Raw genomic sequence first — 11,592 nt, forward strand, 5'->3', positions numbered from 1 at the left:
CAAAATAGAGAAACTGAGACATGGAGGAATGGATGAAGCTGGATGGAGCTGTGAGCCATGTGAAACTGATGGAAGGGAGAGCAGGGTTAGCTGGCTGAACCTTGATAATCCCACTGTTATTAAAGCACAGGAATGAATCTCTACAGAGAATTACAGTGAAATCCCTCAATACCAGCATATGGGCTGAAGCACTGCCTGGCTAGCTACTAGCTAACACTGGCACAGGGGGGCATTTCCAAGGCACGTCATCAAAATGTAATGAATCAGATCAAATACCGCTTCACATTGGGAATATGCAAATAGGGTAGACTAGACTGACATCTGCTGAGGTCTCTTCACCACATTACACAAGTGGATACGACTGGCTTAGGTTGTGAGGTAGCTGCAACACATAAATGAATAAACGTGTACATCAAACATTTGGCACATCCACATGTGTGTCTTTGTCAAAAAAATGTAAATATGTATGTACTGTATTTATATTACACAAATATGTAGGACAAATATCCAATAAGGTAAAAAAACAACCATGCCCCATAATCAATGAGAGAATCAGGTGCAAAGAAGAGTATTTATTGCAATTTATTAAGAAGTCAGATTGTGTGTAATGTACTTATAATAATATATGTGAAGCTTGTGATCGATGTATATTTTGTTGAGTAAAGGTAGTAGGATAACTGTTTTACTAGTAGAGAAGAGTCAAAAAGCTAAGTTATGCAGCAATATCTAATTAAGGTTTGCTAACATTAGCCACCATACAGTAAACTACTGGTCATACCAGACAAAGTGAGGCTGTAGAATCAAAACATTTGATGTGTAAGAAGCAGAATGTTATTTATTTTTTCAAAAGTGACAAGTCTAGCTATTAGGCACCAATGTCACAACTGCAAATATGTTGTGCTGCTGGATCCTACACCTGCAAAACATGTAAATAAATGAAGAACTTTTAAGTAGGTCCACAGCTGAGTCTTCTGGTGTGCAGGAAGCCTCTTCTTCATTTTTGGAAATGCCCCTCCTCACTGTCTTCACTTGGTGCTTTGAGGTGTATATAACATGTACTTGTGTATGTCAGACACTAAATGTAAAGGAAGGAAACGGAATAAACTGCAACTGTCTATGTTTGTAATATTGTATTGTTCTTTAATTTATTCACGTGTTTTTTCTGTTTATGTGAAATAGAGAATGCTTGTGATGCAAGAGAAATTTCAAAGTGTAATCTGATCTAAATAAATGCCACTGAGACTTTGTTCTAGAGAAAATGAAAAAACAAAGTGCTAAAATATTTTTCTATTGATTAGCTGAATTTTAATTATAATGTTGGTGCTTCAACAAAAAATTGCAGTTGAACTCAGGAGGGACAGAGGCAAAAGTCAGAGGTACAAGGCGAGCAAGCAAACAGGAAACTGCACAGACACATCAAAGTTCAACCACAGTTTGGGTCATATCCTCTCTATCTTGCCATTTGTTTTTCTGACGTTAAACATCTCAGGCAGTTTAGTTACAGCCTATAAGTGTTGACAGCCAATAGAGTCTGTTGTGCTTAAATACATAAGTGATGCTGAGTTGCCCTGTTGCCCCATCTGACTGTTGTGCAGCTCTGAGAGTAGAAATAATTACTACCAAGCTGAGCCTTGAAGCAGAGAGTGGTAGTTGTTTTTGGGTTAACAATTCTGTTGTTTACAATGGCTTCAGTAATGTGTAATTTACTATTTAGATGTGCAGGAAAGAGTTACATCAGGGCCTGGGATTAAAGAAAGGACAAAACAGCACACAGCAGTGCCAATTCATACAACCTGTCCATGATTTTTATCATGAGTTCTTCTCCCCGCACAGACAGGAAGAGCACTTCTGATATTGCTTGCACACCTGTTTGTCTTTTCCTGTTCATTGCTCAAAACACAGAACCAACGAATGATAACAAGCTACTGTGGGGGTTTATTTAACTTTATCTAACCTAATATTTGTTGAGTTAGGGCTGAAGTTAGACACATTTGCTGGGTATCCTCAATTTATTCACCAGCACAGGAACAAATGTCCTACATAGACACAGGAGCCTTTATTGTGTCATGTGTAAATTAGGCTGTTAAGCAGGGTTAAAGTCCCTGGTTGTATTATTCAGAGTTCAGGCGCTTCAACAATGCTCCCAAGAGCAATGGCTCAGACTGCTTGCTGAAGGGAGACAGGATACTATAAGTCAGAAATGGTGTAGTCCTTTCTCATTCCATGACTCAAGATTTTATTTATTGTTCTTGTGTCTGATTTATAACCTAAATGGCTATTTGACTAAAGACGGATAAAAATGCTGGCATTATTTTACCACAAATGGCAAAACCCGTATTCATCAACATTGAAGATGAAAAAAAAAAATTTAAGAACAAATTTGGACTAAAACAAATTAGGATTAGGAAAAATGAGGTCAGACTGTGTTTCCATTTGGAGGTCAGATGGCAGTGGAGAGGGCACTGGCATCATACACCCAAACATACAGAGAGGCCCATATGGTGTCAGGGACAGACACAGGCACCTCGCCATGGCTGGGGAGAGGCAATGATCATTTGTGCCAGGGGCTGAAGGCACAGGGCTTATGTTGTGGTGTTAACAACACAAATATAGAGATGGAGGAGAAAACATAGAGGGAAGGAATGATGAAAAATAGGAATTGAATGAAATAAGAGCAAAAAAAGACTGAGGAGAAAAACTTGGAGAGAGAGAGAACCTCATGTAATATGTCTGTCTGCCTTTGCTTGAGGTATTTCACTCCAACTCAGACTGTGTGTGCATGCAAGTCACACACACACACACACACACACACACACACACACACACACACACACACACACACACACACACACAGATACTCACCATGGTCCTGAAGTGAGATAGTTTCTAGTCAACAAGGTCACTAGCTCACTCTGCAGTCAAATCCATGCATGCAACCCCATTGATAAACCTTAAAAACAAAACCATTGGAAAATCAACTTCTCTCAAGCCCAATATAAAGAGTAATTGCTGCCTGGCGTGACAAAGATTAGAGAACACACACACACACACTTAATCTAATGCAGCAAAATTATCCTGCCTCCACTCATTGAACCCCTACCTTCCCCATTTAGCCAGCATTTTGCTTGAGAGATAAAACTGAGGAAGTGACAGAGAGAGTCAGCTGGCTATTACCCATTCATGCAAATAAACCATGTTTGAACTTCAAAAAGAGGAACATATTAGCAAGAGTGAGAAACAGAGCGAGAGAGGTCCTGTGTGCCGACCAAACAAAAGCAAGCAGCAGCCCAGTTCATTGATTGAGCTGTCAATCCATACATAGAGCTGGCTGGTCAACAGTGCCACTGAAATCACAGATACACCACACAGTTAGCACATCCACCAAATGGATGTTAGCAGCATTTGTTTACTACTTCTACTAGTTTTAAAGGGGGGGTATTTTCACCTACTAGATAGAATGGTAAGTTACAAAGGATGGGATGCACCAACATTTTACATTTTCAGTCAAATCTACAATCCTGAAAAGCCACTAGATTAAATACTTTAGGGATTATAGGCCCTTCTGGTGGTTTTGCATGTTTTAGTCAACTATTATTCAAACCATACATACATTTTTAGATTTACTTTCCAACGGGCAATAATGGCTTTCTGCTGTTCCTACCTTGGTTCCTAAAATCCAGTTAAAGCTCGCTGGAGATTGATAATTTATCACAGTGAACATAAACGTTACCCTCCAGACATGTTTTATATATATGAAAATATCTGCTTTTGAATAATAATTTGGTTGTAAACACACACACACAAATTTTGATTAGCCTGTTTAAAAAATCTTAAAATTACATGTTTTCCTTCTCTGTCATTAAAAATGTTGTTAATTGTTCATTTCAAAAGTTTAACCTAACAAGATGTCTCACAGAATAATCAATTTTCAGTGTTTGTGTGCTGAATGTTTCAAGGCTGCACAGAGAAACTTTTAAACGTTTCCCCCTTAGCAGATGAACTCTTGGCACTGCAGCTGGAGTCTAGAGATATCATGACATCACATGATATTCCATTTTTATGAGGCTTCAAGTAATGCGTTTGTGTCCGAACCAATCACCAATCAGCGTACTGTGAGGAACGTACTTGCAGCTACAGGCATGGCTCATGTGTGTGTGACGACCGTGACCGTTCCTTCAAAACAACTATGACAGACGTGATAGACAGATGGTTCATCCAATCACCTGCTAGGTATTTCTTTGAAGGTGCATTATCATCACATTGTGCCACAGTTGCGAGCATCCTTATTTGTTGGCAAGTTCAAGGACACGTTGAGATCTGAGGAAGGTAGAAGAATCATATGGTGTTACTAATATGTAGTTTATGGGCTAAGGCATGCGTGCAAAACCACCTTAAGATAATTTTTTAATGACACCCTTGAAAATACCCTGAGACCGGAGGACACTCTGAGAGAGTGGCGATGAATGCAAATGACTATCTCATAAATGATATTGTTGGGGAATGAAACAAGCAGATGATGTTTTGAAAGCCTTTACAAAGCTAGCTAAGGACACAGAGCACCTGTGATGATGCCAGAAAAGGACAGTACCACAACCTTTATTAATAAAATGAGAAGGAAGCCGCAATGTTCCCCTGCAGCTCGATATCATTCTTGAAAAGCAATGCCATAACTACTCCAAATAGCTCATGTCCTCAACTCAAAGACAAGTCACTGAATGACAAGTTTAGCTCCCACAGAGATTGCAGGGCCGATCAAACTTCACCACACAGCAGCATGGGAGTGGAGTGAAAAGTGACGGTTGAAAGTTTGGTGTCATATCATATCCATATTCATTCCATACGTTTGAAGTGGAAAGAGGGCAACTTTATTAATCATGGCTACATGGTCTTCAAAGGGAGATGAGACATGGGGAAGAGGAGTATAGAGTGAATGAGGAACTTCAAAGGGTGCGCTCCCACTTCCGTATACACATAGCAAACACACACATACGTAGACAGTACTGTATTTACATATGAATGTCTATAACCAAAGGGTTCGCAGGAAAATGAGAGAGAAGTTGCTCCACGTGATACACACTGTTCAGTAATTTTAATCACCACAAGTGCAACACTTAAAGCTAACAGGACTGCTGATTTAATATCTGTGTCAGCCAAACAGCTGCTGTGAGTTCCTTACAGCTGTCTGTGCATGATCTCTATTGATTCACATGCAAACAAGCATTGTCTGTTTTGAGCCCCCACTTAAAGTCAGGTAAGGATGTGTGAGGTAAAGCATTGCATATGTATCCACATCGCACAATATGTGTAAAAGGAGTTGTAACACAGCAGTATATCTTGGATTAAGCAAAGATGTGCCTTGAAACTTTCCTAAAATCAATGCTAAACCAAACCATGAGTTATAAGACTAAACTACACCTGAAATAGAATAAATGAACACAAAGTGACATTTTGATGACTCAAGACGTTATATAGCCTATATAGCCCCTCCAAAGCCTTTGTCTCAGAAGGCTTTACAATACAACACACTCTATCCTTATATCCTCAATTCAGACAACAAAGAACAAAAAAAAAGACATAAAAAAAATGTTTTCTGTTATTAACTTGTTAACTATTTTAAATGTTTAGCCTGATCAGTCAACTCGGAGCCTGATAAGCAGTTCTGAGGACAGCCATGTGAAGTAGCATTCACTTTGTCTATGGATGTACAGTTATAACTACTAGTGCTGATGTCTCTCTCTCCATATAAGACACATGCCTCAAGCCAAAACAGCCTTTCATCCTCCCAAAGCCATGCATTATTGATGATTAGACCAGAGAGAGACACTGAAACACACACACTGCTTTTCCCAGTGTGCCTGTGTGAACGTGTGTATGAATGTGTTTCTGTGTGTGTGTGTGTGTGTGTGTGTGTGTGTGTGTGTGTGTGTGTGTGTTTGTGTGTGTGTGACTAAACAGGTGGGCTGGATTCCTTCAGTGATTAGCTGTGTAAATTGTCAGAGAGCCAATCAAAAAGCAGACAGTAAAGCAGCCATTGGCTCATGCTCTCTCTACTATCATCATGACAACAACCTCTGTGACCAACTACCATCTCCAGCGTCCCCAGTAGTGTGCTATTAGTTTCTTGTTGCACATAACAACATTTCATATGTGTGATGCCATCATTTCAAACGTTTGCTGACGCAACACTTGTGTTTACAATGAACCCTGCAGCCTGCATCGACACATAGCAAACTTCTTCAGCAAATGCACTTGTAAAATATTCAAGTTTTCATTTCCCCAATTTGAATAAAAACAACAACCAGACAGACCAGTGTTTGCCAGTTAGGCAAAGCAGTCCAGGATTGCTCAAGGGGCATTTTAAACTCTTGAAATAATTCAAGCATTACAGTTTTAATTAGCTTACAAAAATGGAAAGTGAAAAATATGCTGCTATTAAATGCATAGTTCAAGAAAAATAAGCTTATTTCATGCAAGAGAAATAAGCTTATGGAAAATGCTTCTTATTTTAATAAGCAGCTTTTATTACTTATGAGGAAATACAGAATAAAATATGTCACCTAATGATTTTACTTTTGAAATAGTATGAGGTATAAATCTATAAATTGCTTTCCAAGATTATCTTCATGAATGTATTTAATATTACAGCACAGGAATTTAGGTTGCAATTAACAAGTATTTTAGTTCTATACATTAATCCATCAATTACTTTTTCAAATAGCTGATTAATTGTTTAGACAAAAACAAAATCATTAAGATTTTTTATTTTTATTTTATTGGTTTATTTGATAGGGACCATGCATATTTATGAACATTGTTGTATAAAAACACCATGTAAATATGCCAGAATTAGTTAAAATAACTACTTTCCATCAGCAACATGCAACATTTCACAGTCCATATTGCTTGTTTTGCCAATTAATGGTGTTAAAACTAAAGATATTCAATTTACAATTCTATAACCACAGAAAAGCATCAAATGTTGAGAAGTTGGAGTCGATGAGTGTTTGGCATTTGCTTGAAAAATTACTTCAACATTTAGTGATTTTCACACTATTTGCCAATTTTTTTTCTGTCAATCAACTTATCATTTCAGCACTAATAGGAATGATTCATTATTTCCTGCCTTACTCAAAAAAATACAACTATTTTAAGACTGAATATACAACTGAAGTTGCTAAGATATGGATTTTGCAGTGCATTGATCTGCAGCAGTCAAACAGAATAAGAAGTATTACAAATATTTGTTATTCTATGTGATATAAACCAAAATAAATAAATCATCTTTTATTTACATTTAAGGTGAGGTTCGACCAACATGTTGACCAGAAAGTTGTTGCTAATAGCCATATATCAAGTATCAATTAATAAAAACAAGCTAGGCCTTTTTCAACATTTTCCCACAATATTCTTCAATTGAAGAAAATAAAAAGTCACACTGACAGAAGTTAAGAAGTTTCTGCTGGAGAATAAAAAAAATAAAGCTTTAGTCTCTGACTGGTCTGGTGGGTAGTTGCTGAGCCTGTGGGAATGTGCGGTACGTTGATGTTTCTAATGAAGAGCGCTGAGCTCCATTGATCCACCGGGGATGAGAGTGAGCTGTCAAAAGCTATCAGGCAAGTCAAAGACCCACTTTTAGCCCTGTGCAGCTGAAGTGAGCACGATACTGTTGGGGCACAAGGAAGAGCGCTAAACCTCCCAAGGCAAACACTACACAGAAGAGGCACACACACAGGCACAGCTTTAATGCCTTCACAGGGTGAAAGGGGTAATTTGTTCAGTAAGGGACATTACATAAATAACAATAACGGGGTTTGGATGTATCAGATATTGGAGGAGAGTTTTCCCATTGTGCCTTTAGGTCTATTAATTCAAGTATTTGGTGCAATTGTTTTTCTGAGAACAACTTTGCTTCCATTTTTGTTTTAAATTCACTGGACACATGTGGCCGGGTTGGCTCAGTGGGTAGAGCACGTGTACTGAAAGGTTTATGCGTCAACACAGAGGTCCAGGGTTCGAATCCAAGATGTGACAATTTCCTGCATGTCTTCCCCCTTTTCTCACCTAGCTGTCAAAAAAGCCCAAAAAATAATAAATAAAATAAAATGTAAACAAATTCACTGGACATTATTGATTATTCTGCTTAATATTTTCTTGATTATTGGATTAATTGGACCAAGAGAGACAAAAGTAGCATCTTCAAAATGTCTTGATTCGTCTGACAAAAAGGCCAAAACCCCAAAATATCCATCTTACAATGATATAGGTTATGATAAAGAAAAGCAGCAAATCCACCCATTTGAGAAGCTAAAACCCAAGAATGTGTAGCATGTCTTTTTTAATGATTTTGCTTAACAAATTAGTGAAATGATTAATTGATTATCAAAATATTTGCCACCTACTTTTCTGTCGATCGATTAATCATATGATGGACTAATCGTTTCAGATCTGACGCAAGCTTAACCTAAGCTATGTGAAACAGCGTGGCCGGTTATCAAATGTGGTATCTTAGGGTCTGTATGACAATAATATTTATCGTCTTCTTAATTCCTGGGGTGATGTTTATAGTGCTGTACCTTTAAATTGTACAAGCTAGTGAAAGCACTAATCATTGCACAGATACTAAAAGTAAATGCAGGATTAAACTGGATTAAAACAGAGCACAGATGTGAGTGTAGGTGGAAATACTATACTGTACAGTAGTTGTGACATGGTAAGATGCTTTCATATAGACAATACAGTATAGTGAGTAAAAAGGAGATCAGGTTTAGGCACTAAAATCTGCAGCGTCCAAAATGACCACAAAGAACACAAACTGAACATTATAAACTTCATGAACTGACATGATCTAGACTCTATTAGTTTCAGCTAGGTTAATGTACATACTGATATTTTTGATATATAAATGAAAAGTGAATATATTTAATACCATACTCTTTATATAATATGTCTGAGGCTGCTCCTTGCATGCTAGTAGGCCACATGACAACTTTGGGTCATGAGAATTCTTTTGTGACATATATATGGGGTCATAGGGTAGAAAAGGTTGAGAAACACTAGCGAGACCGAAAAGTTGAGAATAACGACACGTTAATCACAACTACAGTACTTTCAACAGACCAATGCGATCTGAAGAGACAAACCAGTACATGGATACCAAAAAAAAACATCCATCTGTCATATTTGAGAGTTTAGATCTATTTTGAAGGACCTTACATCCCAAAACTGCATGTACAGTGGAGACACAATTGGGTTGGGTCAGTCGCCTGGTCTGTACAGTACAAAGCAGTTAATCACATGAGGTTTTGATGCACATTCTGATCTGCTACGGTGTCATTGTGCTCCACAGCTGATAGCATGCATGCAAGCAGATACACATCTCACACCAGACAGACCACAAACTTGCTCAAATATCCCAAAGCAGCAGTATAATCTGACTAGCAACATGCCAGGATTTAATAGGCTTCCGTCTCTCAATCTGTCTTTCACACTGCATCCACAAGAGTCTGTGAAGCACACTAGCAATTACTGCGAACTTGGAACCCTCCTGCTAATACTGCACATGGTACAGGGCACTTTTAATCAGCAAAAGTTGCAACTGGAGAATAATCTTCCAAGCCTGTGTCGTCACAAGCTGGCGAAAAGGGGAGCAAATCTCCTGCTTTGCATGGATTTAAGAAAGATTATGAAACAGCAAAAATGCAATGCGTCAAACTGTTCTCATCACACCGTGTGGTTAACCCGTCCATGCACTTTCTGAGAAACATGTAAGGGCTAAAGCCCGCTTGCAGTAGTATGCAAATATTTCTGCATGACAGGAGGTCTGTCATATATAGTGTTGAGAGATTAGCCATTCTTATCATTGTGACATTTAATGACTGGGAATGGAGATTACCAAAATGAGGTTATGGAGGCAGGCAGCACCATTGTAGTGATGGAATACATGAGAATCCATTATCCTCTGAAGGACTTACATATACATAAAAATATAATATCAATAATCAAGGAAAGTGCATTAGATGCCAAACAATTGTGTATATATATGGGGAGGAGCTGAACAGGAAACTCTAAAAAGTTTTTCCACAAGAAACTGCTGGACGTTAAAGTGCTCATATTATGCTTTTTGGCTTTTTCCCTTTTCTTTACTGTGTTGTATATATTTTTGTGCACGTTATAGGTTCCCAAAGTGAAAAAGCCCAAAGTCCACCCCAAAGGGACTTACCATCTCCAACAGAAAACAATGTTCACAAACTGCTCCAAACAGCTCTATTGTAGTCCAGCCTTTACTTCCGGGACGAATGTGCATCACTTTGTAACACGTTATAATGCTCGCCTAGCTGCTAGCATGGCACTCCCTCATACTCTGCTTCTGACTGGCTTGTAGTGCTGACCTAGGTAGCCTACTGAGCATGTGTGACTCCCAACAAAGATGGAACAGAAGTGAGATGTCTCACTCTGTAGCTAAAACAGAGAGCTCAACACACAGGGTGAAAAGAGGAGCTGCAGCAATGTGCAGTACAACAAAAAATATGGTGTTTTTTGAAAATTAAACCATGTAACCCTATTCAGGTACAACCTCTAAATACAATTATGAACCTGAAAATGAGCATAACATGAGAACTTTAAAGTGTTTTAAGGGCATGTTGGGCCTGTATAAGTGTTGTTACCCTTGGCTCTCGTGCAGTGCCTCAGTAGAGTAGCAGTTGTGACAGTAAAGGCTACATGTGTTTTGACACCATGATGTGGAAAATATCTTGTTTTGGAAAAAGTAGGCCTGCTATTTAGTCATTGCTAAATGTATGACCTATTTGTGGAGGCAGGACCTATGTTGCTAAATAGAGTTGCAGCACTAGTCTACAACTTTTAGCACAAACCTTACAATAGATGGAAGCATTAGTGATATTTTATCCACTGAATCTAGGATTAAATCATCTTTAACATGATTCAACTCAAACAATGTTTATAAACAAAGCGCAAACAACTTCCTTATACATGTACAGATTGGTGATAATTACGTAAAAAGATCATTAAAGCCATACGTCGTTACAATGGTATTACTGATAGAGTTGCTTCTGAATGAGTTATTAGTTATTAGTTTTCATGTAGTTAGATGTGGTACGTGATAAAATACTGTGATTTAACAGCGTGACTAGTATTAACTTAAATTAATTTACATCATATATCAGTGTATTTGTCTAATGAATACTTTTGAAATCCAAAACCATAGTTGAGTTATATAGTTGCACTAATACCACAGTAGAATAAAATACCGATGGTGAGTGAGTAACAGAAGCGCTGTATCTTGCAGGAAACATTTCCTGCAGTGATGTGATATTTCCCAGCAGAAAACATGTCCGCCCGAACAATTTAGCATAAATCTCATCTTTGCATTGAGGGACACAACATCACTCACCTTGTAGCGACGTGTTGACAGCTCAATTGAGTTTTTGAGTGACAGCAAGAGTTGCGCCTTTTCTCGTGGAAGGAATAAAAACATTGATAACTTCACATTACTTTGGTAAACGGAAGCACAGAGAAACACTCCGCCGTGCACTTTAGCAAATTACAGTCATTGACAATAAGTTGTCCGTTGGA

The 11,592-nt window shown here is 38.2% G+C and overlaps 1 protein-coding gene across 4 annotated transcripts in view; it reads right to left on the reverse strand.

Annotated features, from left to right (window-relative positions):
• The window catches only part of arhgap9 (Rho GTPase activating protein 9), a 43,186-nt gene that overhangs the window by 31,542 nt on the left and 52 nt on the right, over positions 1-11,592 (reverse strand). For all 4 annotated transcript variants that reach the window (XM_028576662.1, XM_028576663.1, XM_028576661.1 and 1 more), the window contains exon 1: positions 11,411-11,592. This exon is cut by the window's right edge and continues 52 nt beyond it. The gene's annotated coding sequence lies outside the window, so the exon portion shown is untranslated. The remainder of the gene's footprint in view (positions 1-11,410) is intronic.

Source organism: Perca flavescens, chromosome 4, assembly GCF_004354835.1.
Source record: "Perca flavescens isolate YP-PL-M2 chromosome 4, PFLA_1.0, whole genome shotgun sequence".
Lineage (NCBI taxonomy): Eukaryota > Metazoa > Chordata > Actinopteri > Perciformes > Percidae > Perca > Perca flavescens.